At 37.4% G+C, this 26,432-nt stretch overlaps 1 protein-coding gene across 18 annotated transcripts in view; it reads right to left on the bottom strand.

Annotated features, from left to right (window-relative positions):
• Window positions 1–26,432, bottom strand: part of YAP1 (Yes associated protein 1) — a 117,172-nt gene that overhangs the window by 78,291 nt on the left and 12,449 nt on the right. For 2 of the 18 annotated variants that reach the window (XM_023758831.1, XM_023758833.1), the window contains one exon: window positions 22,777–22,831. The exons of the other annotated variants lie outside the window; for them this stretch is intronic. The gene's annotated coding sequence lies outside the window, so the exon portion shown is untranslated. The remainder of the gene's footprint in view (window positions 1–22,776; window positions 22,832–26,432) is intronic. 18 annotated transcript variants of the gene reach the window in all.

The following is a 26,432-nucleotide window of genomic DNA, read 5'->3' as shown; positions in this document are numbered from 1 at the left end:
TTAAATTAAAGAATCTTATATATTTTCTCTTTAATTATCACTTTAAACAATAGTTTGATAACACTATAGAATGTCTTCAATCATCTAAAAATATTCATATTGAAATTAGAAAAATAACTTGAGGTAAGACCTCAAAATCTGTAACAGTTAACTTTTACATATTCTATACTGCATTTTCAGAATAATGTGGCAAAAGGGGTGTAGGGTTCTTTCATCATAGCCAAGTAGTCATCTACCTTTCTTTCATCCATTAAAAGTTATTTTTGAATGGTCATGCCATGCTGGTAATTTTTTTTTTAAAGAAAAATGAATACTACATACTCATCCAAAACAGGCTTACCTTATTAGGTAGGGCTGGCTTACATAGAATACTCTCAGTAGTCTATCAAAATTAATTTCTAACATATAGATTAAATGTCTCCCTCCCTCTGTCTCCTCTGGACTTAACATTCATTAAGAGAGATGTATGTACACCTGAAACTTAGATGCCAATTTTACCTCAATTTTTTTTAAAAAAAAAAAAAGTCATTTTGCAGATCCTCCACTTCACTAGAATCAGAACAGTTGTTCAGGCTGAAAACTAGGATTTAAAGTGCTTCTTGTAAGTTATAACTGAAATGTGATCCTGTCAGTGAAAATAGTTTTCTTCTTTGAATCTTTCAAGTTAAATAACTATGAAATTCAATTATACTATGACATATATTAACACCTTTTTGAATGAATTTTTTATGGATATGGATAGAAAATGTGACAAATGGTCATAGTCATGGTTATAAAAGGAAATTAATAAAAGGTTAGATCCTCAATTTTACAGGAGATATTCCCCCCAAGGAGTAGTTTCCTAAGTTTCTAGTTCTGAGGATTTGTTTTATTTTAAAGGAATTCTTAAGTATGAAGAGGACATTCCTCTACTCTGATTAAAATGCCAATATCCACCAGCTCACTGAGAACAAATCCAAGCTCTAGGAATCTAAAACGTTAATGAAAAGGCAGGCTGTTCACTAGATTGGGAGTTTCCCTGAAAGTTTCTATGAAATAAAATTATTAATAACTGAAAAAGGTTCTCCACAGCAGAAACTTAATTTTATTATCTATTGAACTAATTTTGTTAATCTTCTAATTCACATATAATGTACATATAGAAAATAACGGATTCTTTAATGTAGTATTAAGAATACACTATTGGATTTTAAGATCAGAAGGCTGAAATACCTAAACTATAAAATAAAGATTATTTCTTTGTATCTTAAAAAAACAATTCCATATAAGAATTTTCATAAAATATTATGTCCACTACAACTTTGGTGGGAAGGAGCAGTGGCTGAATGGCAATAATGCCTGCCTATTATGAATCACTCGTATCTGTGAAATTGTGGAAAGTTTTTGTCACTATTGCTCAAGACCTGACATAATGGAGCTGCTGGACAAAGACAAATTAGTAAAATGGCTTAAGGGATAGACCAGACTAGGCTTAACTGGAATGCTTAAGTCTGTAAAGGTGAAGTCCAAGTGGAGATGTGGAAGGAAGATTCTGAAGTTCTCAAAACATGAAAATCACTTCACACCCGAAGGAAAATTTTGGCCATCAATCAGTATTTCATGTCTCTATGCCCTTGGTCTCATAGTATCCTGGCTTCAATTCCTTTTCCCCTCTCTCCTGTCAAAAGCCTTTGAGGCCAGCCAGCTCAAATGTCTGTTCCTAGGAAGAGTTCCTGAGCTCTCCCCCCACCTCCGCTCAGCCCCTAAAGATCCAACTGTCCCCTCCTGTTTTCATGAAAATGTCTGCAGAGTTACCACTATACTGTCTTTAAACTCACACCAGACTATAAGTTCACTAAGGCTCAGTACTCTCCAAACACAGTATACATTCATAATGTTTTAAGGAACAGAGGACATTCATGGAATCTTGTAGATTTATGAAGCTCTATGGAAGTGTGAGGCATTGTGGGAAGGGGGGCAGGAGTACTATACCACCATAACAAATATTAAGGCAGAGAATAAATCTAAAAATCTGAGTTAGTAGTAGGCCAAACTCTGATTCTATCATTTCAGAATGTATAAATTAAAGTGGAAACACCTGTGTTAAGAGTTTTTCTGTAATCAGCCAACTGGCAGCAGGTAGAAGACCCAGTATTAGAAGAGCTCAAGATCTCAGAATTACTTGATCTAACATACTCATGTTACAGATTAGGAAAATGGCAAACAAAAAGTAAAACTGACTTTTTCTTCTATAATCAAAGAAGTCCACATAAGCAATATATGATGGATTCTGTGGTTGGGGAAGGTGAGAAAGAATAGTTAATAAACAAACAGACAACCCCTGCCTCTCAATTCAAGCAATCTCCAAACCATAATAAAGCACTAGAAAACCATCAACATAAGGCCACATAAAAGATCCAAATCTGCACAGCAAAAGAAACAAAATGAAAAGACAAGTTATGGAATAGAAAAAAAAATATTTGCAAACTATATATTTAATAAGTTAATGTCCAAAATTTACAGGAAACTCGTACAACTCAATAGCAAAAATCAAATAATCCAATTTTAAAAATGGGCGAAGGACCTAAACAGATATTTGTCCCAAGAATATATACAAATGGCTAACAGGTACATGAAAAGTTGCTCAACATCACTAATTATCAAGGAAATGCAAATGAAAATCACCTCACACTTGGTAGAATGGCTAGCATAAAAAAGACAAGGAATAAAATACTGCCCAGGATATGGAAAAAAAAGGGAACCCTTGTTTGTTTGGACACTGGTGGGATTGTAAATTAGTGCAGCCACTGAGGAAAACAGTATGGAGGTTCCTCAAGAAATTAAAAATAGAAGACCATATGATCCAGCAATTCCACTTCTGGGTATTCATCCAAAGAAAACAAAAACAATAATTAGAAAAATATATGCATCTCACCCCCATGTTCGTGGCAACATTATTTACAATAGCCAAGATATGGAAACAACCTACTAGTAAGTGTCCATCTATGTATAAATGGAAAAAGAAGTTGTGGCACAGGTTTCTCCAACTATCCAAAGTGCAGTGTTTCTACAAAATCTTCTGTAAGCTGAAATGGCCCAAAGTGAAGAATATACTACTGTACTAATGTGAGACCTGAAGATGTGAAATGTGAACAGTCAGAAAGCAGGGGATAGTCAATAGAATATTATTCACCCATTAAAACAAACAAACAAACAAACAAACAAAAAAAACAAGGAAACCCTGCCATTGAGACAACACTGGATGAACCTTGAGGGCATAATGCTAAATGAAATATGCCAGAGCAAAAAATACAAATACTGTGTGATCTCACTTATATGAGGAAGCGTAAAAAGAAAATAAGAAAAAAAAAAGCCAAACTCCTAGTAAAAGATCAGTAGAAAAAGATCAGATTTGTGGTAATCAGGGGCAGGGGTAGGGGGAGAAAGCAATTGTATGAATGTGGTCAAAAGGTACAAACTTCCAGTTATAAGATACATGAGTACTAGGAATGTAATGTACAGCATGATGACTATAGTTAACACCGCTGTATGATACATATGAAAGCTGTTGAGAGTAAATTCTAAGAGTTCTCATCACAAGGATATAAAATCTGTATTTAAAAAATATAGAATATGCATTATATTCCCAGATGGGCTGATAAACTCTACCTTTAATCATCCAAATACAGCACAACTCACTTCTACTTATTGAAGAATACCCTAAAATTATATTCAGATCATTCAGTTATGTTCCAGGCATTACCTGAATCTTTTCAATCAATAACTGGTGGTTAACATAAAAAAAGAGATTTGCTAAAATCAAAGGGCAAATTTACACAATATAGTACCATGTGTGCACTAGAAATAAAATTGTGGACCATCTGACCAATTGTGTCATTTTATAGATGAGAATGGACAGACAGTCATTTAAGTAAGTGCTTGCAAGGGGACTATAACATTTTCTGACTCACAGAGTAGCATGACTTCCTTAGACAACACCCAAACTGATCTCTTAAATCAAGGAGCTTGGTCTAGAGAGGCCAGAATGAAAGGTACCCAGGCAGTGCCTACCTGTCAAACAACTGCTAACATCGAGGTCACTGGTAGAAACAGTATCTACAACTGCTTTTGATGCTAATGACTCAGAGGTTGAAAAACAACTCACAACAAAGCCATTTCATCACCATCTTGCAGCTCTTCTTTAGCCAGGTGCTGGATGTTTACTGAACACTGATTGTGAACCAGATTAAATGAGAATACTTCCCTTATTCAGGACATCAATAAAGATGTACCCTCCAAGTTACTTCACAGATAAATGAAGGAACCTCTTCATTTGGACTCTCAGTGTTTGGTATTTATTTACTATTATTATATGTAATCCCCTGCCTTAAATTACAGGGAAAATATGTAGAAGTTACACTAAGGTCTCTTCTTTTTAGTCCTGAACACACAGCTGTGTTCATAAGACTCCAGTTAAGTGAGTTGTGAAACACTGCTTATACAGGGTGAATGCTACTCTTGATCCTGTAAATTCAATTCTCCCTCATTCTGTAGATGACAGAATTGAGACTCATGATGGTCACTCAATCACCTGCCTAAGATCTGACATTTAAGTGGCTGGTAGAGGCAGAATTAGAATTCAGATCTCCTGTCAATCAGCTTCTCTTTCCACAACTCCAACTCTCTCCCATACCAACCCCCCTACCCAAAACTAACCCCAAGGCAAACAATATTATCTGAGCTACAGTTCATTTAAAACACTTACTGTACATCTACTAAGTACCAAGTGCTGCTGACATCAAAATAAGTAAGACATAATCCCTGACCTGGAGAAGTTCCCTTTGAATAGAAAATGTCCACAAAGATAAAATTTTAATAAAAAAATGATATGGGCCCTAGCCAGTTTTGCTCAGTGCATAGAGCATTAGCCCATGGACTCAAGGGTCCCGGGTTCGAGTCCGGTCAAGGGAACGTACCTCAGTTGCATGCTTGATCCCTGGCCCTGGTTGGGCACGTGTGTGAGGCAACCAATCGATGCGACTCTCTCACATTGATGTTCCCTCTCTCTGACTCTCCCCCTTCCTTCCATTCTCTCTAAAAATCAATGGAAAAAAATATCTTCGGGCGAGAATTAACAAAACAAAACAAAAAAAGATATGGAGGCTCACAATGTTTATGGAAAAGTTCTTTCTTGGTCCAACCTACGAATATAGAGGACACACAGAAGGGATAACCTCTGACCCTAATGCTGAAGAATCTATAAAATTAGCTAGCTGAAGAGACTGGAAAAGCATTCCACAACATGGGGGAAGCATGGACTAACTAAATCACAGGTGTGATTTTTGTCCAATTAGAGCTCAAGTAGATTTCAATTAAACAAACCCCTCTGGCTGAAAATGATTTCATGTGGTTCTATCAATCAAATGTCTCCAAACATTATCAAATGCCCCAGGAAGAGAAAGAGGACAAACTAATCCTGGTTAAAAAGTATTGCTGTAATCCTAAGAATAAAGATCATGTTCTACTCATCTTTGCACCTCTAGCTTTTAAGATTCCTTATATGTGCAATAATGTTACTTTGGCTAAGCTATCTTTCTTAATTGTATTACTAACATATTATCATTTAATAGATATTAGGCATAATATGTATATGTAAAACAAATATACATTAGTGTTTTGTAATATATAGTTATACATAAATATATGTAACAAATAGTAGGCATATATATATGGAAGAATTAAAAATATAAGAATAGATCCAGGAATACTTGAATCACCAGAATAAGGATGGCTACGTGTCCAAAGAGTATACACAACATCTATAATAGTAAGAACCGACATGCTTCAATTTCCATTACTTCAGGAGATTAGAAAACACTAATGATCTTAATACTTACTTATAAAAATGACATGCTACAACTTTAATTCCAAATTTAGAAGTCTCTGTTATTTCTATGTGGCAGAAACACTAATCACAAAAAAAAAAAAATCCCTAAATGTTTCCCCCCACACTTCCTATGCCCCTTCCAGTGAGGAGGGATCTAGTGACTCAATCTTGCCAAAGGGCTATGAGAAGTTCTGTTTCATTTTCAGACCAAAGCATAGAACGGTATGAATTTTCCATGTTTCTCTTCCCTTTGTATGATGACAACAAAAGAAATGTTTGGCAGGTCCTCAAAAACTTAAGCATAAAATTACCATATGATCCAGCAATTTCACTTCTAGATATATACCCAAAGGAACTGGATCCAGGGACTCAAACAGATACGCGAATATCAACATTCATAGCAGTATTATCCACAATAGCGAAAAGGTGGAAAAAGCCCAAGTGTCCATCAACATATGAATAGGTAAATAAAATGTGATATACAAATACAATGGAATATTATTAAGCCATAACAGGAATGAAAGTCTGATATATAAAAGAATATTGTAATACTAGTGCCCTGGTGCATGGATTCATGCACACTGAAAGGAAATTAATAAGAGGGTGGCCATGGGTGGGACTGGGCGAGACAGGCCGGACGGACATGCCCTTGTGCCAATCTCCCGGGTCCCTACCCCCTCCCCCTGGCTGGCCCGCCTCGGCTCGAAGGGCGTCTGTGAAGTGAGCAGGGTCCTTCCGGCAGGTGGGGTCTCTTGGCCTGGCATGTGGGGATCGGGCCAAAACCAGCTCTCTGACATCCCCCGAGGAGTCCGGGATTGTGAGAGGGCAGTCCTCAGGTGATGCACCCAGGAATCAGGCTCCCTCCTCTCTGGTTCCCAGGTGTGTCACCTGAGAACTGACGCTGCCAAGGTACTGCAGCTCAGCAGCTCCTGCACTGTCTGCCCCCTGGTGGTCAGAGGGCATCATATCTACCGGCTGGTCGGACAGACCAGCCTTTTATATACTTGTATATAGAAGATTCTAATTTTATTAAGTACCTTAAAAGGCAAATTCATAGAGACAGAAAGCAGAATAAAGGTTTCCCCCAGCAGCTGGGGGAAAGGGAAGAATGAAGAGTTACTGTTCCATGTAATAAAGAATTTCTATTTGGGATGACAAATTCTGGAAATGGATATTGGTGATGGCTGTATAACACTGAGAATGTACTTACTGCCATTAAATTGTACACTTAAAGATGGTTAAATGGTAAATTTCATGGTATGTATGAACCTTATGTATCACAATTTTTAAAAATTTAAGGTAAAAAGTTAATCATGCAGACTATTTGATGTTCCTTTTCCTTCACAGCCTATGACCAGACGAAAAACCTTCTAAATGTGTTATTGAACCACATTTTCAATCCTGTCTTCCAAGAACTGTAACCACCTTGAACTGAAAGTAACCTACAGACCTGGAAAAATGAAAAGAAAATCAAGATGACTTAACAAATCCACTTGATACCACTGGCAGATAAATCTAGGCCTTGGCAGGTACAAACAAGTATGACAAGCAAATAAGGTAGGAGAAATTCTCTAGCTACAAAACTAAAAAGGCAGAACAATGAGATATATTCTATTTAGGTAAAAGTTTCAGGCTCATTAAACACCCCCAAAGAGGCGTACTTTTAACTGACTATGAAAATAGATTTAGGCACAAGTCAAAGCTGTGCAGGGTGAAAGATTGGGTTTATCGTTCTATAACAATCTCACATAATCATAAAAGTCAAGTAAACAGCCCCTAAATGGAATCCTAAGCCATTAACGGTGGCAAACATTAAAGAGTCTATGTAGATTAAAAATGTTTGATAATTTCATCAAGGTAAAGAAAATAAAAATTTACATTGTGATTACAACAACACAACCACTGTTTTCATAAGGAAATGTTGAACTCCGCCCCCCTCAAAAAATCTGCATGTGTAAGAATTTTTCATCTTTTAAGTTTTGTTAACATGCTTAATGTTATGAAATAAAAATATTTTAGGGATTAACACATCTATGAGTCCAGTATACATGGTATTTTTTAATTACTGCAGGCCATGCAAAATTATACAGACATTGTGGGCACTACAAAATAAATATAAGACAGAATCCCTACTCTCTTGAGGATGCCATCTAAAGGAAGAAAGAGTTGGATAAACTATTAGATAACCAATTAAATTATTTAACTCGGGCTTAACTTGATAACTAAAGCTATTTGTCATTAGATTTCATATTTCAACAATCTGCCACTAAGTCATCATTTAAAAAATTCTCAAAATACTGGCTGGAGATATTTCTGCTAGCCAAAGATAAAATCCTGGGACTTCTTGTTAGACAAAAGACAAGGGACACTAAAATTACACTCCTAATTTCAGTAGAAAGAAGGAGGCACACTGCTTGCAATCTCTTTCTTAGAAAATAATAGTAGAGGGTTAAAAAAATGAAATGTAAAGAAAATGAGTGTGTGTTCTCAGGTCTGTAAGCTTTAATGGAAAGATTCAAGAGATCTCTCTGGCACTGACGAGCTGGTCCCATGGCTATCTTCTCACTTCATTTATAATAACTTGCCCTGTTTATTTAGCCTCGAGAAGTTGTATGCACACATGTCCTCCTCAGGACCATCTTGATATTGAAATACACCCCCCCCCCAAATAATGTATATTCTTTCATTTATGCAATTAGCCAATGAATGTTCCTGAGCACCAACTATGCGTGAAGTCATCATGCATGGTGACGGGGTACAAAGTAAGGGAGACCCAACTCCTAATCTGAGTCCCATGTCTCAGTAGAACAAGGGCTAGGATGGAAATAAATTTAGTATTTTAAATCCTATATAATAAAAGCCTAACATGCTAAGTGTCTGGTCGACCGGTCGGCCATTCAACCAATCAAAGCGTAATATGCTAATGATATGCTAAGGCCACTCAACCGCTCACTATGACATGCACTGACCACCAGGGGACAGAAATGCTCTGACCGGTAGGTTAACTTGCTGCTGGGGTCCAGGCAATTGGGACTGAGCGAGATGGGCCAGACATGCCCTGGAGCCCTCGCCTGTCCCTCCCCAGCCCTAATCATACGCCAGTGGGGTCCCTCGGCCTGGCCTGTGCCCTCTCGCAATCCGGGACCCCTCAGGGAATGTCGGAGAGCCGGTTTTGGCCCGATCCTGCAGGCCAGGCTGAGGGACCCCACTGGTGCACAAATTCATGCACCGGGCCTCGAGTACTGCAAATAAAAGTAATCATTTTAACTTTCCCAAACAAATTCTTTCCACTTTCCATGATCATAAAAGTAATATTAAATCATTTACATACCCTTACATACTCAGCAATAACAAGTCTGGTTAATAATTTCACATCTAGTGGAAAATAGTATGGAGTTTCCTAAAAAAATTAAAAATGGAGCTCCCATTTGACCCAGTGATTCCACTTCTAGGAATATATCCCAAGAAATCAGAAACACCAATCAGAAAGGATATATGCACTCCTATGCTCATAGCAGCACAATTTACAATAGCTAAGATTTGGAAACAGCCTAAGTGCCCATCGGCAGATGAGTGGATTGGAAGACTGTGGTACATCTACACAATGGAATACTATGCTGAAAATAGATAGCCAAATAGTAACAATGTGCAGTGAGATTATGGGTAATTTATTTGTTCTTTTGACATTTCTGTATTTTCTAATACCCCTCCACATTAAATCTCCATTACTTGTGCAATAAAAAAATATAATTTGTATTTGTTTTAAAAAATGGATTGATATGATCAGGAACTGCAGAAGATGAGTAAAGACATTTAAGATGTTCATGTGCTATCCAGAGAACAGTATAAGATAGTAATTTAAAATAACTATCAAATAAATACTCTATAATGGTTCTAGTGCTGCATAGACACCCCAAATTTGACACCAACACTGAATAGGTATCATTAATTCTTATGGGGTCCTTAAACTTGGCACATTAATGCCATCCAGAAACCATCAGTGTGTGGCACATAATGAGCAAACATGATTTACTAAACTGAATGAACTACTGCTGAACTAATTGTACGTCTTATTTTTTCAATTCTCTATTGAGAACAATAAACTGAATCCAAACCTCCTCTCTTTTTACAGAAATACAGGCTGTCATAAATGTACACTCATCTCCACTTTCAAATCAATGGTCTTCTTAGGCTTCCCAAAGTCCTGAAGCCAGGCATTTACAGACAAGTCAGATATTTACTTGCAGTTTTACAGAGCAAAGCTGCAACTAAGAAACAAAGATTCCCTGCGGTAAGCATGTTGTTATTTTCATGTTAAGAAATGGGCTAGCCTTTAAAACAGACTAAAAATCATTCAAAATTCTTGTTTCCAATACAAACTGTACTCTGTTAATTATTCTAAACAAGAGGCCCGGTGCACGAATTTGTGTATGGGTGGTGTCCCTCGGCCAGGTGGGAGGGACCGTGGGAGGTTCGCTGTGGGAGCGCACTGACCACCAGGGGGCAGCTCCTGCATTGAGCATCTGCCCCTTGGTGGTCAGTGCGCATCATAGCTACCAGCCGGTCGCCGGTAGTAATGGTAGCATAGGCTTTTATATACAGGCAGTCCTTGGGTTACGTTGGACTCCACGTACATTGTTTCGTGGTTACGTCACTATCTCCATTTAGAAAAAAAAAAAAACTTCCGTCATTTCGATGTATGTACATATGTGCTTTGTGTTTTTTGTTATTTATTTACCACAGAGGCCCAGTGTACGGATTCGTGCACCGGTGGCCTGCACCCTCTCGTAATCCAGGACCCGAGGGATGTAGTAATACGCGAAGTGGCAGGCAGCCAGCCAGGGAGGAGCCTGAGCCCGAGCCAGGTGCTGCGCTGCTCCTGCTCATCCCGGCCCGCCTGCACTTGCCGCTGCCGCCACCACTCCTCGGTAGCACTGCCGCGGAGATGGGAGAGGCTCACGCCACCACAACTGTGCTCACCAGCCATGAGCCCGGTCTCTGGCACCCAACAGTCAGCTGAGCAGCGCTCCCACTGTAGGAGCGCACTGACCACCAGGGGGGCAGCTCCTGCATTGAGCGTCTGCCCCTGCTGGTCAGTGCACGTCACAGTGACCTGTTGACCAGTCGTTTGGTCATTCAGTCGTTTGGTTGCTTAGGCTTTTATATATATAGATAAATCCTCATGGGGCTGTGATGAGGGGCATATAACAAATACAGCTAAGCACATAGCATAGTGCCTAGTTAAAGATTCAATTACATTTTAGTAGAGAACAGTAGTTAAGGTCATGGACTTTAATGCCAGACTGACAGAGTTGGAATCCTGACTCTGCCATCTATTAGCTATATCATCTTGGATGAACCATGCCTTAGTTTCCTCATCAATAACAGAGTTGTGAGGATTAGATGAGTTACTCCATATAAAGGACTCAAGCCAGTATCAGCACATAACATTTACCAAATGCTAGTCATTATTATTATTGTTGTTGATATATTTTAGAACAAATAATGCCCTTGAAATTTAACTGAATATAGTAAAAGTCAAGTAAAGTATTTCAATTTCATTCAACATCTGAGCAAAAACTATTGGGTGTTGTGCTGGAAGAGGATTTAAAGATATGGCCCCAACAAGGAGTGCAAGTTCCAGAAAAGAGGCAAAGACAGAACCTCAATTCTGTCTAATAAGTATCAGAACAGAGAGGTACCTTATTTCATCAAATCTAAGGCCCTATGAGTTATAAGAAGTACCCTATTTTCACAGGTTAAAATGTGAAAAATACACATATTAAAGAAATGCTATAGGAATAAAAATGAGTGAACATCACAAAAGTTGAGATGGGAAGTTCAAATACTGTGAATGAAAGCTACAGAACAATTTGTGCCAGTATCTGAGCCGGAGCTGAGCCTTAAACGGTAAAATAAAAATGGGGAGGTTGGGAAGACCTTCTTGGATAAGTAGCCCAAATAGTGGGAACATACCATGCAGTTACAAATGTGTGACAATGCATGGTCACTGTCGTACAGCTGATTGGTGGTGCATGGTGGGCAGGAAGAGGGTGAGGGGAAGAGATGGTAGATAGAAGCCAGAAAGGAGGTTTGAGTCCTGGCTATTGATCTTAATCTCTAGGCTAATGGTTCCACTGACTTGTACATTACATATATGTGACTTAATTTAACTAACCAAACTAATTCCCTGACATAAGTCACTCAACTAACTAAACAGAATTGCACTTTGATTAAGTGACCTACCCAACAACTATCTGGGTCAGGTGATAGGAATTCTCTTCGGTATCTCTCTGGTGAACCACGGCTTCAAAACCACTTTTGTTCTGAAAAGACTCTAAAATATTGAGGTTTAATTACACTGCAAATTTTGAAAAGAATAAAGAACAAGCAAAAGAGTAGGAGAAGTAGAAATAAATATAAAGCAGCTTAAATCTGAGAACAAGAATTCTGAATTAAGTATCAGTAATCTTGTACACAAAATGAAGACCTATGACCTGGCTAGTGTGGCTCAGTTGGTTGGGCATCATCCTGCGGACGGAAAGGTTGCTGGTTCAATTCCTGGTCGGGGCACATGCCCAGGTTGCAGCTCGATCCCTGGTAGGGGGTGTGCAGGAGGAAGCCTATCGATAGTCTGCTTTCACACTGATGTTTCTCTCTCCCTTCCTCTCTCTCTAAAAATCCATTTTAAAAATCCTTTTTAAAAAATGAAGACCTATGAGGCCTGTTATGTTTTAATTTTGAACAAATAGGTTGAAACATATGGCCAACATTTTATAAATATTCCATGCCTCACAGATGAACCTATTTCTTCATGCTTCCTAATAATTTTTCTTAACCTTCAGTTTTTTCCCCCTCAGTTCAATATTGATGGTTTCTAGGGCTTAAGTTTTCAAGGATGAAAGACTTTTATTGAAACATGAAATAGATTTATTACATGTTTCTTTTCAAATTGCTTATAGTTAATATAAAAATGTATACTTCTGCCCTAACTGGTTTGGCTCAGTGGATGGAGTGTCGGTCTGCGGACCAAAGGGTCCCAGGTTTGATTCTGGTCAAGGGCACATGCCCAGGGTTGCGGGCTCAATCCCCAGTGGGGGGCGTGCAGGAGCAGCCAATCAATGATTCTCATCATTGATGTTTCTCTCTCTCCCTCTCTGAAATCAGTAAAAATATATTTTTTAAAAATGTATACTTCTTTTCATGCTTAAAGATAACTTCTATGGGGTGAGAGTAGAGGCAGGTCTTGGGTATCAAATTTCTGGTACATTAGACTTCCTTCCCAAACTCTCTGAAGAAATTATTCACATCTTGCCTCTTCTCTCCCTACAAAGAAATACTTGCTTGTCCACTCAAAAGACATACAAAACCAACATGTGTATCTGGGATTTAACCAATTATTGGAGAACACCATAAGCACTGAGTCAAACTCCAATCATTAAGCAGAGTACTTCTATTCTTAGGAAACAGCAGGGTTTGGTTCCGCTGGTAACACTCCCGGCCTTTAAATCAAGAGGTCACAGTCTCACATTTCACATAAGAACTCCAGTTTACAACCCCTGCTAACACTCCTACATAACAATTCAAGAGGCATTAAATGATAGTCCCATAAAACAAACAAACAAACAAACAAGTATCCAGTAAAACTTCAAATCTAGAAATGTGGAAATAAACTGGACATACGAATCCTTCTTTTAAATAAAAGACTGTGTGCTTAGAAATAGCAGTGGTTGGGGGGGGCAGGGAAGGGGGAAGGGCAGGTCGGGGGGAGAGCGGGGGAGGGAGAGTGTGCTCTCCACACCAGTGTATGCACATGTACTTTGGCCAAAGGTAGGATAAATGAATTATATTTAATAACTACATTGACATCTGCTCTTAACCACCACCCTGTTCCAAAAAGGCTAGGGCAACATCTGCAATAAAGATTTTATTAAAAGTAAACTCCTGGTCTCTAAATATTTCTATTTAATAATTTAGCTTCATACTAGGGTGGTGGGCTAAAAATATAAAAAACATTTTTGCAGAAATGAGAGGCCATATCAAGTGATTTCATGTAGACAATCCACAAGCACACAACTCAGACAGGGTGGCACCAAGTGATTAACAGCCCTTTACAAAAATAGATAAATAATGTTGCAATACATGAGTTCTCATTTGAAGCACTAGGCTGAATTCTTAAAAGCAGAAGCTTATTCTGTACTTTAAAAATAAGCATCCTAGTAAAATTAATAAGCCTCATTTAAAAATTCATACAACAGGTGTCATAATTTACAGAGGGTCCTAAAACATAAGCTAAATTTCCTTAAATAAAACTTTTTCCCCTATTTAAAATTACACAATATTTTACTCCCCTGGACATAATTCAGCCCTAATATCATAATAAAAATTATATAACTTGAACTAATTTTGTACATAATTGGGAAAAATTATCTGTGTCTGAGCATAAATAGCCTTTTTATAATGCCATGAATTTTCAGTTTTCATTTAAATGGGCATGTGTGGCATTATTTTCAGTGTTCAAACAACTTTAGTTAAAAACTCCTGATCACAGGTCCAGAGTCAGAATATACCCAGGTGGTCACCCTCTTCTCACAATGGATTGCCAATGCTGGAATACCCTCTACCACACACCTGCCAGTCTGCACATTTGCTTAGTCTTCTTTATATGTTTAAAAAGGTCACTTTTTCTGCATCAGGTACTATAAAAGAAATCATTCTTACTGCTTAACATTTGCAGAAGTAGAAATTCCAATTAGGACAGTTCCATTAAGGAAATTAAAACGAGTGTTGATGTCAATTTGCTACTGTTTTCAGTTATATAAAAGCAGAGCAATGTGAACCTACATGAAATCCTTTATCAAATTCTAATCCAATGCATAAGTGCTAACATAATTTATTCAACTAAAATACTGGTTTACAGATAAAACAAGATGTCTATGAAGCCTCTGTTTTCCCTTGGTGTCTATGCCATGTGACCTACTCTTAGTAATAAACAAGGTCAGGTAGTAAAGGACGACATTTATATGGTCTTTTACCAAGTTTAGGTGATGTTCTCACAGACTATCACAAATATATATAAAATAATAAAAGGAACTTAAATTAGCAGTGTGGGGAAAGGGGAAGAAGTGCTGGCTAAATTTTCACACCTACAAAATGAGAATCCACCCATTTCACAGCTTGATGGATATGTTTAATGATTTAGAGTAGTATATGATATGTTGAAACTGAAATCTTTTCAAGTCATTCTAAAACTATTTGGTAAGTGGATTATCAGAATCACCCGAGAAGCTTTTGAACAAGTAGATAATTCATCCTTACTGGTGTCATTTCTTATAAGGAACATGACAAAGAAATTAAAGCATCATAGTTTAATTCAACAAGTATTTAATAATTACCAAATGAGTATGCAATATTGAATGAGACTATGAGAAATACAGCAAAGATTTAACTCAGTCTACAAAAAAACTTTATTGATGGTAAAGAGGCAGCCACAGATTTAATAGAAATAGCTAGTGCTATGGAGTTACACAGGCATGGGTGGGTATAAGTTACTTCACCTCTTCAAAGCAGACTCCCAATCTATAAAACATGTAATATTTACATATTTAAGACTATGGACAAGAGTAAAAGAGAACACACTGTAAGTATTCACACAGCAAGTATTCAAGACATGGTGACTCTAAGCAGTTATGTTAAATGTAGTACATAAAACAATTTTTACAGGTTCAAAGGTATTTTAAATGTTTTTCTCTGAACTTAAATATAAATCACTAACCTATTCACAAAATATTAACATTCTTTCATACATGGAATAATGAAGCAACTAAATAATCATCTGCAAGTTGCATTATTGGCTACAATGGGTTTAAAAAATTCCAAGTTGTATCTGACAATCAAAACAGTCCAAAATTAAAACTGATTGTGAAGAAGAGATTCCAAAAGATATAAGTGTCTGGGCCTAGCCAGTTTGGCTCAAGTGGATAGAGCGTCAGCCTGTGGACTTAAGGGTCCTGGGTTCAATTCCGGTCAAGGGCACATGCCTGGGTTGCAGGCTCCATCCCCAGTGAGGGGCTTGCAGGAGGCAGCTGACCAATGATTCTCATCATTGATGTTTCTACCTCTCTCTCCCTCTCCCTTCCTCTCTCTGAAATCAATAAAAGTATATATATTTTTAAAAGTGTCTGGAACTGCTATGCTGTGGCTCTGACAACAACAAATAGTTCTTCTCTCAGAAGGCTAGAAAAAGCCTTTTTTGGCTCTTAGGAATGATGACTGCCTCTAAGTTTGTGTGCTAACAAAGAAAATATAAATGAGAAGGAGCTGGCACTTTAAATCTTGAATCCACCCCCCCCCATATCTTCTTTCCAGTTTAATAGATAATAAACAATTTGTGATATGTTAGTATTTCCTCAAACAGAATCAATATTTCTTAAAATCAGTTTGCATTCTTGCCAAAATGATACGACTGATTCTGTAATCACTGATTCTGTATCTAGGAAGATCGGCCCTTTCTTTTCTAACTCTTTCAGCCCTTATCAATTCCACCTGAATTTCTACCTAGATCCCTTAATGTCACTGTTAGCGAACTTTTTTACTTTTCATTTTCTTCCAGTTAAGTCACAGTCAGAAAAAAATAATTCTTCTTCTAAAATACTCCTATTGCCAACATTACTAAGTGCTTTTGCTTAATGGTAGTATTTATATATTAAACTTAGTATGCTTTATGCTAAATTGAAAGTACTGTAAATACAATGTCACATCAGAAAATATTTTTTTGACATTTATATGTAGACCTGGTAATTCGCCTGAATTTTTTCATTGATTTTCACAGCATTTTAGAGCTAGAAGAGTTCTTAGAAATCATATATTTCAATCCACTGACTTTACAGATGAGGTCACCAAGGCTCCTGGAATTAAGTAAGAAAATCAGCTAGCCAGCTATTTAAGCATTTATTATATATTAAGTGCTTAAGGCATAATGGTGAACTGAATGGGCCTTGCAATATCCAGTAGGGGTGACAAGCAACCAGGCAAGAAGAAATTCAAATAAGAGGAAAAATTTTTTTCCCAGACATAGGATTTTACTAAAATCACGTATTGTCAAATGACAAAGCCATTCATAAAAAAGAAAAGTCAAGAAAAGGTTTCAGTATTCAGTATAGAATAAAATCCTATTCTATCTAATCCTATCCATCCTTCAAATACAACCAAAGACCAAACTCCTCCACAAACTTCCCACGCTCCAACACAGCAAGCAATCCCTTCTTTTTCAGGATTACTAACAGCCAACGAGACTGTCATTTAGCAGTTGACAAGATCTTTCCTCATGCCTTTTTTAACTATTTCACACACCTTGCCTCCTGAGGACAGGGATGAGTGCTCTCATGCATAGTTCTAAGCATGGTGCTAAAGCTTTCTGAAGGCACCAAAGCATGAAAATAACTCAATGCTTCTGAAATGACTGTAAACCATGTAAAAGCAATTCCCAACAATTTCTGGTGAGCAGATAATGTGTTGGCACTATGCTAGGTACAGGGTACACAGTATAAGTCTGTAAGTGAAAAATATTCCCAACAGTGCAAGGGTCATGTGAAAAAGAGGGGGTTAACCCTAAAACAGACATGGGACTAGGAAAAATCTGGAAAGACCCAAGCATGTCAAACACGAGGCCCGCCAGCCGCAAGTTTGACATGCTGGTTCTACAGAGTTAAAATCTGAGCTGAATCTTGAAGGAATCTATGTTATTCATACAGTTGCTGGAGGGTGAGGGAGCAGTATAAAACAATCCAAAAAAGTAGTTTCCAGAGGCTATCATTTAGCTAAATACTATAGAAATGTCCTAAATCTCAATTTAAGTCACAGAACGAGGAAATTTCTCTCAATTATAATTGCCAGAGTTAAGAAACTCACTATTGCACCAAACCTGTGAAACTCAAAAGGATTATTCAGGGATTAGGTTGCTAATTTGTAAAGATGTAGTAATTTCGTGGGCATCCTAGAAGGACATGATTCTTTTTCCTTTTAGTCTGTGTTGTTAATTATCAGGGGTTGTTGGAGGGAAGGGGCAGGGGAGGGGAAAGTTATACAGACAGTAAGTTAGGGAATACTAATCTCTTATAATGTCCATGACTAAAAAACCATTTCCATGTCTATATTATTAAAATGCTTTCAGAGAATTTGAATTAAAAGCATATTTTACCTACATAATATACATTTTTCTCAAGTGCACATGGGACATTTTCAAAGATAGACCACATATTGGGGCACAGGCAAAGTCTCTCCAAATTCAAAATGATTGAAATCATATCAAGCATCTTCTCAGACCACAATAGCGTAATATTAGAAATCAACTACAATAAAACCAACAAAAAAAATTCAAACACTTGGAGACTCAATAGCATGCTATTAAACAATGATTGGGTTACCAAAGAGATCAAAGAAGAAATTAAAAACATCCTGGAAACAAATGACAGTGAAAACACAACCATCCAAAACCTATGGGACACAGTGAAAGCAGTCCTGAGAGCGAAGTTCATAGCTCTACAAGCCTACCTCAAAAAATAAGAAAAAATGGTAATAAATTATCTAACTCTAGAACTTAAAGAATTAGGAAGAGAGCAAAAAGAGATAATATGAGCAGAGTGAACAGAAGGAGATAATAGAGACCAGAGCAGAAATAAATGATGTAGAGACCAAAAAAAAAAAACAAAACCAAATCAAAAGATCAATGAAACCAAGATCCGGTTCTTTGAAAGGATAAACAAGATTGATGAACCTCTAGCCAGGCTCACCAAGAAGCAAAGACAGAGGACCCAAATAAACAAAATCAGAAATGAAAAAGGCGAAATAACAACAGACCCCACAGAAATACAAAGGATTGTAAAAAAAATACTATGAACAACTCTATTTCAACAAACTAAACAACCTGGAGGAAATGGACGTATTCCTAGAAAAATGCGACCTTCCAAAATTCAACCAAGAAGAATCAAAAAATCTCAACAGGCTAACTGAGGAGGAAATTGAAGCAGTCATCAAAAAACTTCCAGCAAACAAAAGCCCGGGACCAGATGGCTTCACAGGGAGTTTTACCAAACATTCAAAGAAGAACCAAAACCTATCCTCTGCAGACTATTCCAAAAAATCCAAGAGGAAGGCACACTTCCTAGCTCTTTCTATGAAGCCAGCATTACCCTAATTCCAAAACCAGGTAAAGACAACACAATGAAAGAGAATTACAGGCCAATATCCGTGATGAACATAGACGCTAAAATCCTCAACAAAATTCTAGCAAATCGGATCTAGGAAATCTAGCATTACATTAGAAAGATCATACACCATGACCAAGTAGGATTTATTCCAGGGAAGCAAGGATGGTACAATATTCGCAAATCAATAAACATGACACTGGAATACTATGCTGCTGTAAAAAAGAAGGAATTCTTACCATTTGCAAGAGCATGGATGGAACTGGAGAGCATTATGCTAAGTGAAATAAGCCAGTCAATGAAAGAAAAATACCACATGATCTCACTCATTTATGGATAATAAAGACCATTATAAACTTATGAACAAAAATAGATACACATGCAGAGCTGCCTCGAACAAACTGTCAAACTACAGCGGGATGGCCGGGGAGGGTTGGGGGTGGGGGGGGGGGGGGTAAGAGATCAACCGAAGGACTTGTATGCATGCATATAAGCATAACCAATGGACATAAGACACTGGGGGGTAGGGGAGGCCAGGGGATTGTCAAGGGTGGGGAAAAAAAGGAGACATATGTAATACTCTTTGTAATACTTTAAGCAATAAAACAATAAAAAAAATAAACGTGATACATCACATAAACAAATTGAGAGACAAAAATCACATAATCATATCAATTGATGCAGAAAAGGCATTTGACAAAATCCAACACCCTTTCCTGATAAAAACTCTCAGCAAAGTGGGAATTGAGGGATCATACCTCAACATAATAAAAGCCATATATGACAAACCTACAGCCAACATCATACTCAATGGGCAAAACCTAAAACCATTTCCGCTAAGAACAGGAACAAGACAGGCATGCCCACTTTAAACACTCCTTCCCGTTCGACATAGTACTGGAAGTGCTAGCCATAGGGATCAGACAAGAAGAAAAAATAAAAAGCATCCAAATTGGAAAAGAAGGAGTAAAACTGTCATTATTCACAGATGACATGATATTGTATATAGAAAACCCTAAAGACTCAAATCAAAAAACTACTACTATTAATAAATGAATTTGGCAATGTAGCAGGATACAAAATTAACACCCAAAAATCTATGGCTTTTTTATACACCAATAATGAACTCACAGAAAGAGAAACTAAAAAAACAATCCCATTTACCATCGCAACAAAAAAAGTAAGATACCTAGGAATAAATTTAACCAAGGAAGTAAAGGACCTTTACTCAGAAAATTACAGGACACTGAAAAAAGAGACAAAGGCAGACAAACACATGGAATATACCGTGTTCATGGATCAGTAAAATCAACATCATTAAAATGTCCATACTACCCAAGGCAATCTATAGATTCAATGCAATCCCCATTAAAATACCAACAGCATAGTTCAAAGACCTAGAACAAACTCTCCAAAAATTCATCTGGAACAAAAAGACTCCGAATAGCTGCAGCAATCTTGAGAAAGAAGAACAGAGTTGGAGGGATCACAATACCAGGTATCAAGCTATATTACCAAGCCACGGTTCTCAAAACTGCCTGGTACTGGCACAAGAACAGACATATAGACTAATGGAACAGAACAGAAAACCCAGAAATTGACCCAAGCCACTTTGCTCAGTTAATATTTGACAAAGGAGGCAAGAGCATCAATGGAGTCAAGACAGTCTCTTCAATAAATGGTATTGGGGAAATTGGTCAGATACATGCAAAAAAAGTTAAACTAGACCACCAACTTACACCATACACAAAAATAAACTAAAAATGGATAAAGGACCTAAACGTAAGACAGGAAACCATAAAAATCTTAGAAGAAGCCATAGGCAGCAAAATAGCAGAACATTTGTCATAGCAATATCTTTACCCACACAACTCCTAGGACAGTGATGGCGAACCTTTTGAGCTCGGCGTGTCAGCATTTTGAAAAACCCTAACTTAACTCTGGTGCCGTGTCACATATAGAAATTTTTTGATATTTGCAACCATAGTAAAACAAAGACTTATATTTTTGATATTTATTTTATATATTTAAATGCCATATAAAAGAAAAATCAACCAAAAAAATGAGTTCGCGTGTCACCTCTGACACGCGTGTCATAGGTTCGCCATCACTGTCCTAGGGCAATGGAAAAAATAAACAAATGGGACTACATCAAAATAAAAAGCTTCTGCACAGCAAAAGAAACCATCAACAAAACAACAAGAAAGCCCACTGCATGGGAGAACATATTTGCCAATGTTATCTCCGATAAGGGCCTAATCTCCAAAATTTATAGGGAACTCCTACAACTTAACAAAAGGAAGATAAACAATCCAATCAAAAATGGGCATAGGACCTAAATAGACACTTTTTGAAAGGGAACATACAGAAGACCAGGAGACATTTGAAAACATGCTCAGAGTCACTAATCATCCGAGAAATGCAAATCAAAACAACAATGAGATACCACCTCACACCAGTCAGAATGGCTATCAGGAAATCAACAAACAAGTGCTGGAGAGGATGCAGAGAAAAAGGAACCCTCGTGCACTGCTGGTGGGAATGCAGACTGGTGCAGCCACTGTGGAAGACAGTACGGTGTTTCCTCAAAAAATTAAAAATTGAATTTCCATTTGATCCAGTGATCCCACTTCTAGGAATATATCCCAAGAAAACAGAAATACCAATCAGAAAGGATATATGCACCTCTATGTTCATAGCAGCACAATTTACCATAGCTAAGATTTGGAAACAGCCTAAGTGCCCATCAGCAGATGAGTGGATTAGAAAACTGTGGTACATCTACACAATGGAATACTACGCTGCGGTAAAAAAGAAGTAACTCTTGCCATTTGCAACAGCATGAATGGAAGTGGAGAGCATTATGCTAAGTGAAATAAGCAAGTTGGAGAAAGATAAATATCACATGACCTCACTCATTTGCGGAATATAATGAACAGCATAAACTAATGAACAAAGAACCAGAGTCATAGAAGCATCGAACAGACTGTCCAACCTATGAGGAAGGCGGGGGTGGGGATGGGGGGGTTGAGAAGAGGGAAAATAATAGATCAACCAAAGGACTTGTATGCATGCATATGAGCATAACCAAGGGACACAGACAGGGGGCAGGGGAGGGTATGTGCTGGGGGGTGGAGGTGGGCCGGGAGTGGTCAATGGGGGGAAAAGGACACTTATGTAATACTTTAAACAATAAAGAATTTAAATTTTTAAAAAAAGCATATTTCAATCTTTATAACATAATTACTGATTTTATCAATTGATGCTTTTTTGAAATTAAAATGACAGCTATAGCTAAAAGCCATTTTTCTCTCAGTCATTAAAAAATTTCCTGAAAATGAATCCAGATTTAAAAAATTTTTTTATTGATGTCAGAGAGAAAAGGGATAGAAACATCAATGATGAGAAAGAATCATTGATCAGCTGCCTCCAGCACGACCCCTCCTGGGGATCTAACCTGCAATCCAGTGACCAGACCATGACCACCTAGTTCAGAGGTTGACGCTCAACCACTGAGCCACTCCGGGCATATCTAGATTTTTTTAATAGGATAAAGAAAATTCTGTAGAACAATGCCTAATTTTTTAAAGACACCAGACTTTAACCTAGAAAAACTACTAAGTCTTAAAAGTTTGATACCAAAGAGTGGAAAGGTTGTAAAATTCAGAAGAGAAGTGTCCTATTTAAGATAAAACTGCTACGTACTAGTAATTTTATTCCTGAGCAGACTGCCGTTTATTGGTTTTCACGTCATCATATGCTGTTATAAAACACAAAAGAGAACACTTATTTTCTATAACTTTTCTTTTTAATGGTGTTTTCATAGGTAGGCAACCAAGTTACCTAAAATCTGAAAATCAAACACCTCTCAAACATAGACTCCAGGTCTACAAGATGTATACATTCCGCTGAAATCCCTTTAGACAACTCCTAACATCTGTTTTTGTGAGCTCAAGCAAAACTGCTGGACAAGATCTGCATTTGATAAGATGACCAGATTTTAATTAACTAAAAGGGAGTGGGGGATGGGGAAAATCGTATTCTTGGATGCTGATTTCCTGAAACCTCAAAAACAAGCTTATATCCTATAACCTTTTAATAATGTAACTGTTAAGAAAGTGAGTTTAGAATGCATTTAAAAAGTAAGCAACTGACAATAATTTAAGAGGACAAACTGCACAGCGGTAGTCCTGAGCTCTTATCCACACAAGCTGCAGGGTGGGGGCCTCTGACTGCTGGCATGTAATCACTTGCTCAGCAACTTTGCTGTAATGGCTTCAAATTGCAGGCCTGAGGAAATGCTCCATAAATAGCTGCTCTTTTTTCTTGTGAAGCCTCTTCATAGACTCAATACAACTCTACTACCAAAAATGGAGGAGTCGCTATGGACCATTTTAAAAAACAAAAATAAAAAGTCAAGAGAACAACTAGGGATGCTCTGCTAACCATATTACAGATTGTAGAAGTATCAATACAATGCTAAAATCTAATTCACTGCTTAAATTCAACTTTTAGGTAACAAATTACAAAGAACTAAATCAGTTTCTTATAATCATTCAATTTCATGAAGAGGAGAAAAAAAACCACCTTGCTTTATAGGCCTTTATTAAAAGAGGTAGATGCTTAGTTTTGAAATTAAATGTTTGAGAATATCTCAGTAACTCCCAGTGAAGCAGTGATCCTCAAGTGTTCATTCATTCATAAGCAACCTGGAAACCTAAACACATGTGGTGTGGTCACGGAAAACACTTTTGGGAAGCAGGAAGAACAAACGTTCTAAAATCACTGTGAGTTCTCACCAACTGCGTTACTTATATTTATACTAGAGGCCCAATGCACAAAATTCATGCAAGAGTAGGCCTTCCTTCTCCCGGCTGCCAGCACTGGCTTCCCTCTGGCAACCAGGACCCGGGCTTCTCTTGCAGCCCCAGCTTTGTCCGGAAGGTCATCTGGAAGAACGTCTGGAAGGATGTCCGGTCTAATTAGCATATTACACTTTTATTATTATAGATGTATATTATTAAGATAACTTACTAGTCTGTAAATTAATAAAAAAATCAATGAATAGCCAGTTAATAAAGTCAAATCTATGAGCAATAACAATACAGATTTTCCTCAACTTAATTGAATTCAGGCAGGGAAAGAAAGCAATGTAATTAAATCAAACACAAATAGGTACCAGGAAATACCAGGTTCCATTTCTGCTATATGTCCCATGTGAGTTCATGCCTAAGTTGATCTAAAGATGGTGTAAAATGAGGCAATTTTTTGGTAAAATACTAGAGTCAAGTTCTAGAGGATAGTTGCAACTAGATGTCAATTCAATTCATGGTCTTGAACCATAAATGTAAATTGTAATCCGAAAGTCCATATTTTATCTAACCTATTGAATGGTTTAAAAATAACTTGACTGATTTGATGGCATGTCAAGAGGAAAACACCTATCAACTTATATTACATTATTCACAAAAAATGAGATTTTACTTCTTAAGAGTACAAACTATTTTCCAGTGACATTATGTTCTACCCTGAGTTTTTTAGTTCCCAGACGATCATTCACCTATTTTGAACATTATTTTAAAAACTTCCCATTTAAGTGTGGTAGACTTAAAAACATGGCCACAATATTTTGCAACTCTTTCCATCAAGAGGCAGAGTTACTTCCCAAACACCCGCCCCCCAATCTGTGCTGACTCTCACTGACAGAATGCAGTAACATGGGACATAAGGTAACTGTGCAGCTTTTGCATTTATCCTCTCAAAAGGCTCCCACCGATACGTAAGGAAACCTCTGTGCACACAAGAGGAGAACACAGCAAGAGACAGTCGCCTGCAAGCCAAGATAAGCCTCAGAATAAAACCTACTTTGCTGGCACCTTGATCTTGGACTTCGTAGCCTCCCTAACTGTGAGAAATCCTGGGTGGTTGTTTAAGCCACCCAGTCTGTGGTTTGTTATGGCAGCCCACTTATTAAGACAACCAGTAACAGTAAATGACCTCCATGTGACTTACTATAAAACAGAGTTGAAATCTTAACAGCCTAATATGTTTCTGTCGACTATATTCATTTCTTAATTACTAGCATTCCTGAAACTCCTAAACCAAATTAAACTGAGTTTAGGTAAAGAATTCTGACTGCTCTGTGTCCCAGGAAGTTTTATTAATAAATTTAAAATCCTAGAGTGTTTTAAAAGACAAAATTTAGTTTCCACAGTAACTTCTAATGGTGATAAGCGGAGTACCAGATTTGCTTTACAATTTATTTTAATATAATTGATCAACAAACAAGCCCTCAAATACTTATCTGGTTTTGGTAATGTAAAATGGACTAAGCCATCTGATTATGCTTGCCTTAAATAAATTCAAAAGTTTAATTCTAAAAACTCTTTAAGCTCTGGAATAAAATGTTTGCCATCAGTAGCTTTCACAAGCAACTTTAAAAATTAAAAAATTGTAGCTTTTTACACTTATTTTACTATTAATTCAATTGTGCAGTGATATGCAAAACAAAAACAATTCATGTAGTTTATATTCACTTTGCATAACTCTAATAAAATGTACTTGATAAACAAATGAACATTAAGCTAAATTTAAACAGTACCAGAAAAATTAAGAATTCAACTAGCATTTTCTGACAAATAGTGTCAAAAAGTAGCAAACAAAAAAACCTTTAATAGGCTGTAATATCAAAATGAATTTTTAAAATGCATACAGAATACAACTGTATTTGACAATGTTCATATAATAGATGGTCCTCACTTATGAAACTTTTTTTTAAACAGTGAGTAAAACCAAGTCATTTAATTTGATATCAGAACTGTTTTTGTTCTTAATCCTCATCCAAGGATATCTTTTCCACTGCTTTCAAAGAGTGTGGAAGGGAGGAAGAAGGGGAGAGAGAGAAATATAGATGTGACACACTGGTTGGCTGCCTCCCACACTTACCCCTATTTGGGGGCGGGTGCGAGAACCCTCAACGGAGATAGTCCAGGAATCAAATTGAACCCAAGACCCTTCGGTATGCAGGCCAACACTCTAATCCAGTGGTTCTCAACCTTCTGGCCCTTTAAATACAGTTCCTCGTGTTGTGACCCAACCATAAAATTATTTTCGTTGCTACTTCATAACTGTAATGTTGCTACTGTTATGAATCGTAATGTAAATATCTGATCTGCAGGATGGTCTTAGGCAACCCCTGTGAAAGGGTCGTTTAACCGCCAAAGGGGTCGCAACCCACAGGTTGAGAACCACTGCTCTAATCAATAAGCAACATAAACCATTTAAAGAACTGGTTTTTTAAATGCCCAATGTGAGAGGGCAGATTTAACTACAACAGCTCATTTTAATGAAGGGAGGAGTCT

Source organism: Myotis lucifugus, unplaced genomic scaffold (genome assembly GCF_000147115.1).
Source record: "Myotis lucifugus unplaced genomic scaffold, Myoluc2.0 scaffold_139, whole genome shotgun sequence".
In the NCBI taxonomy this organism is placed as follows: Eukaryota; Metazoa; Chordata; class Mammalia; order Chiroptera; family Vespertilionidae; genus Myotis; species Myotis lucifugus.
Note: the sequence above shows the minus strand (reverse complement) of the source record. Positions and strands in the feature narration are given on the sequence as shown.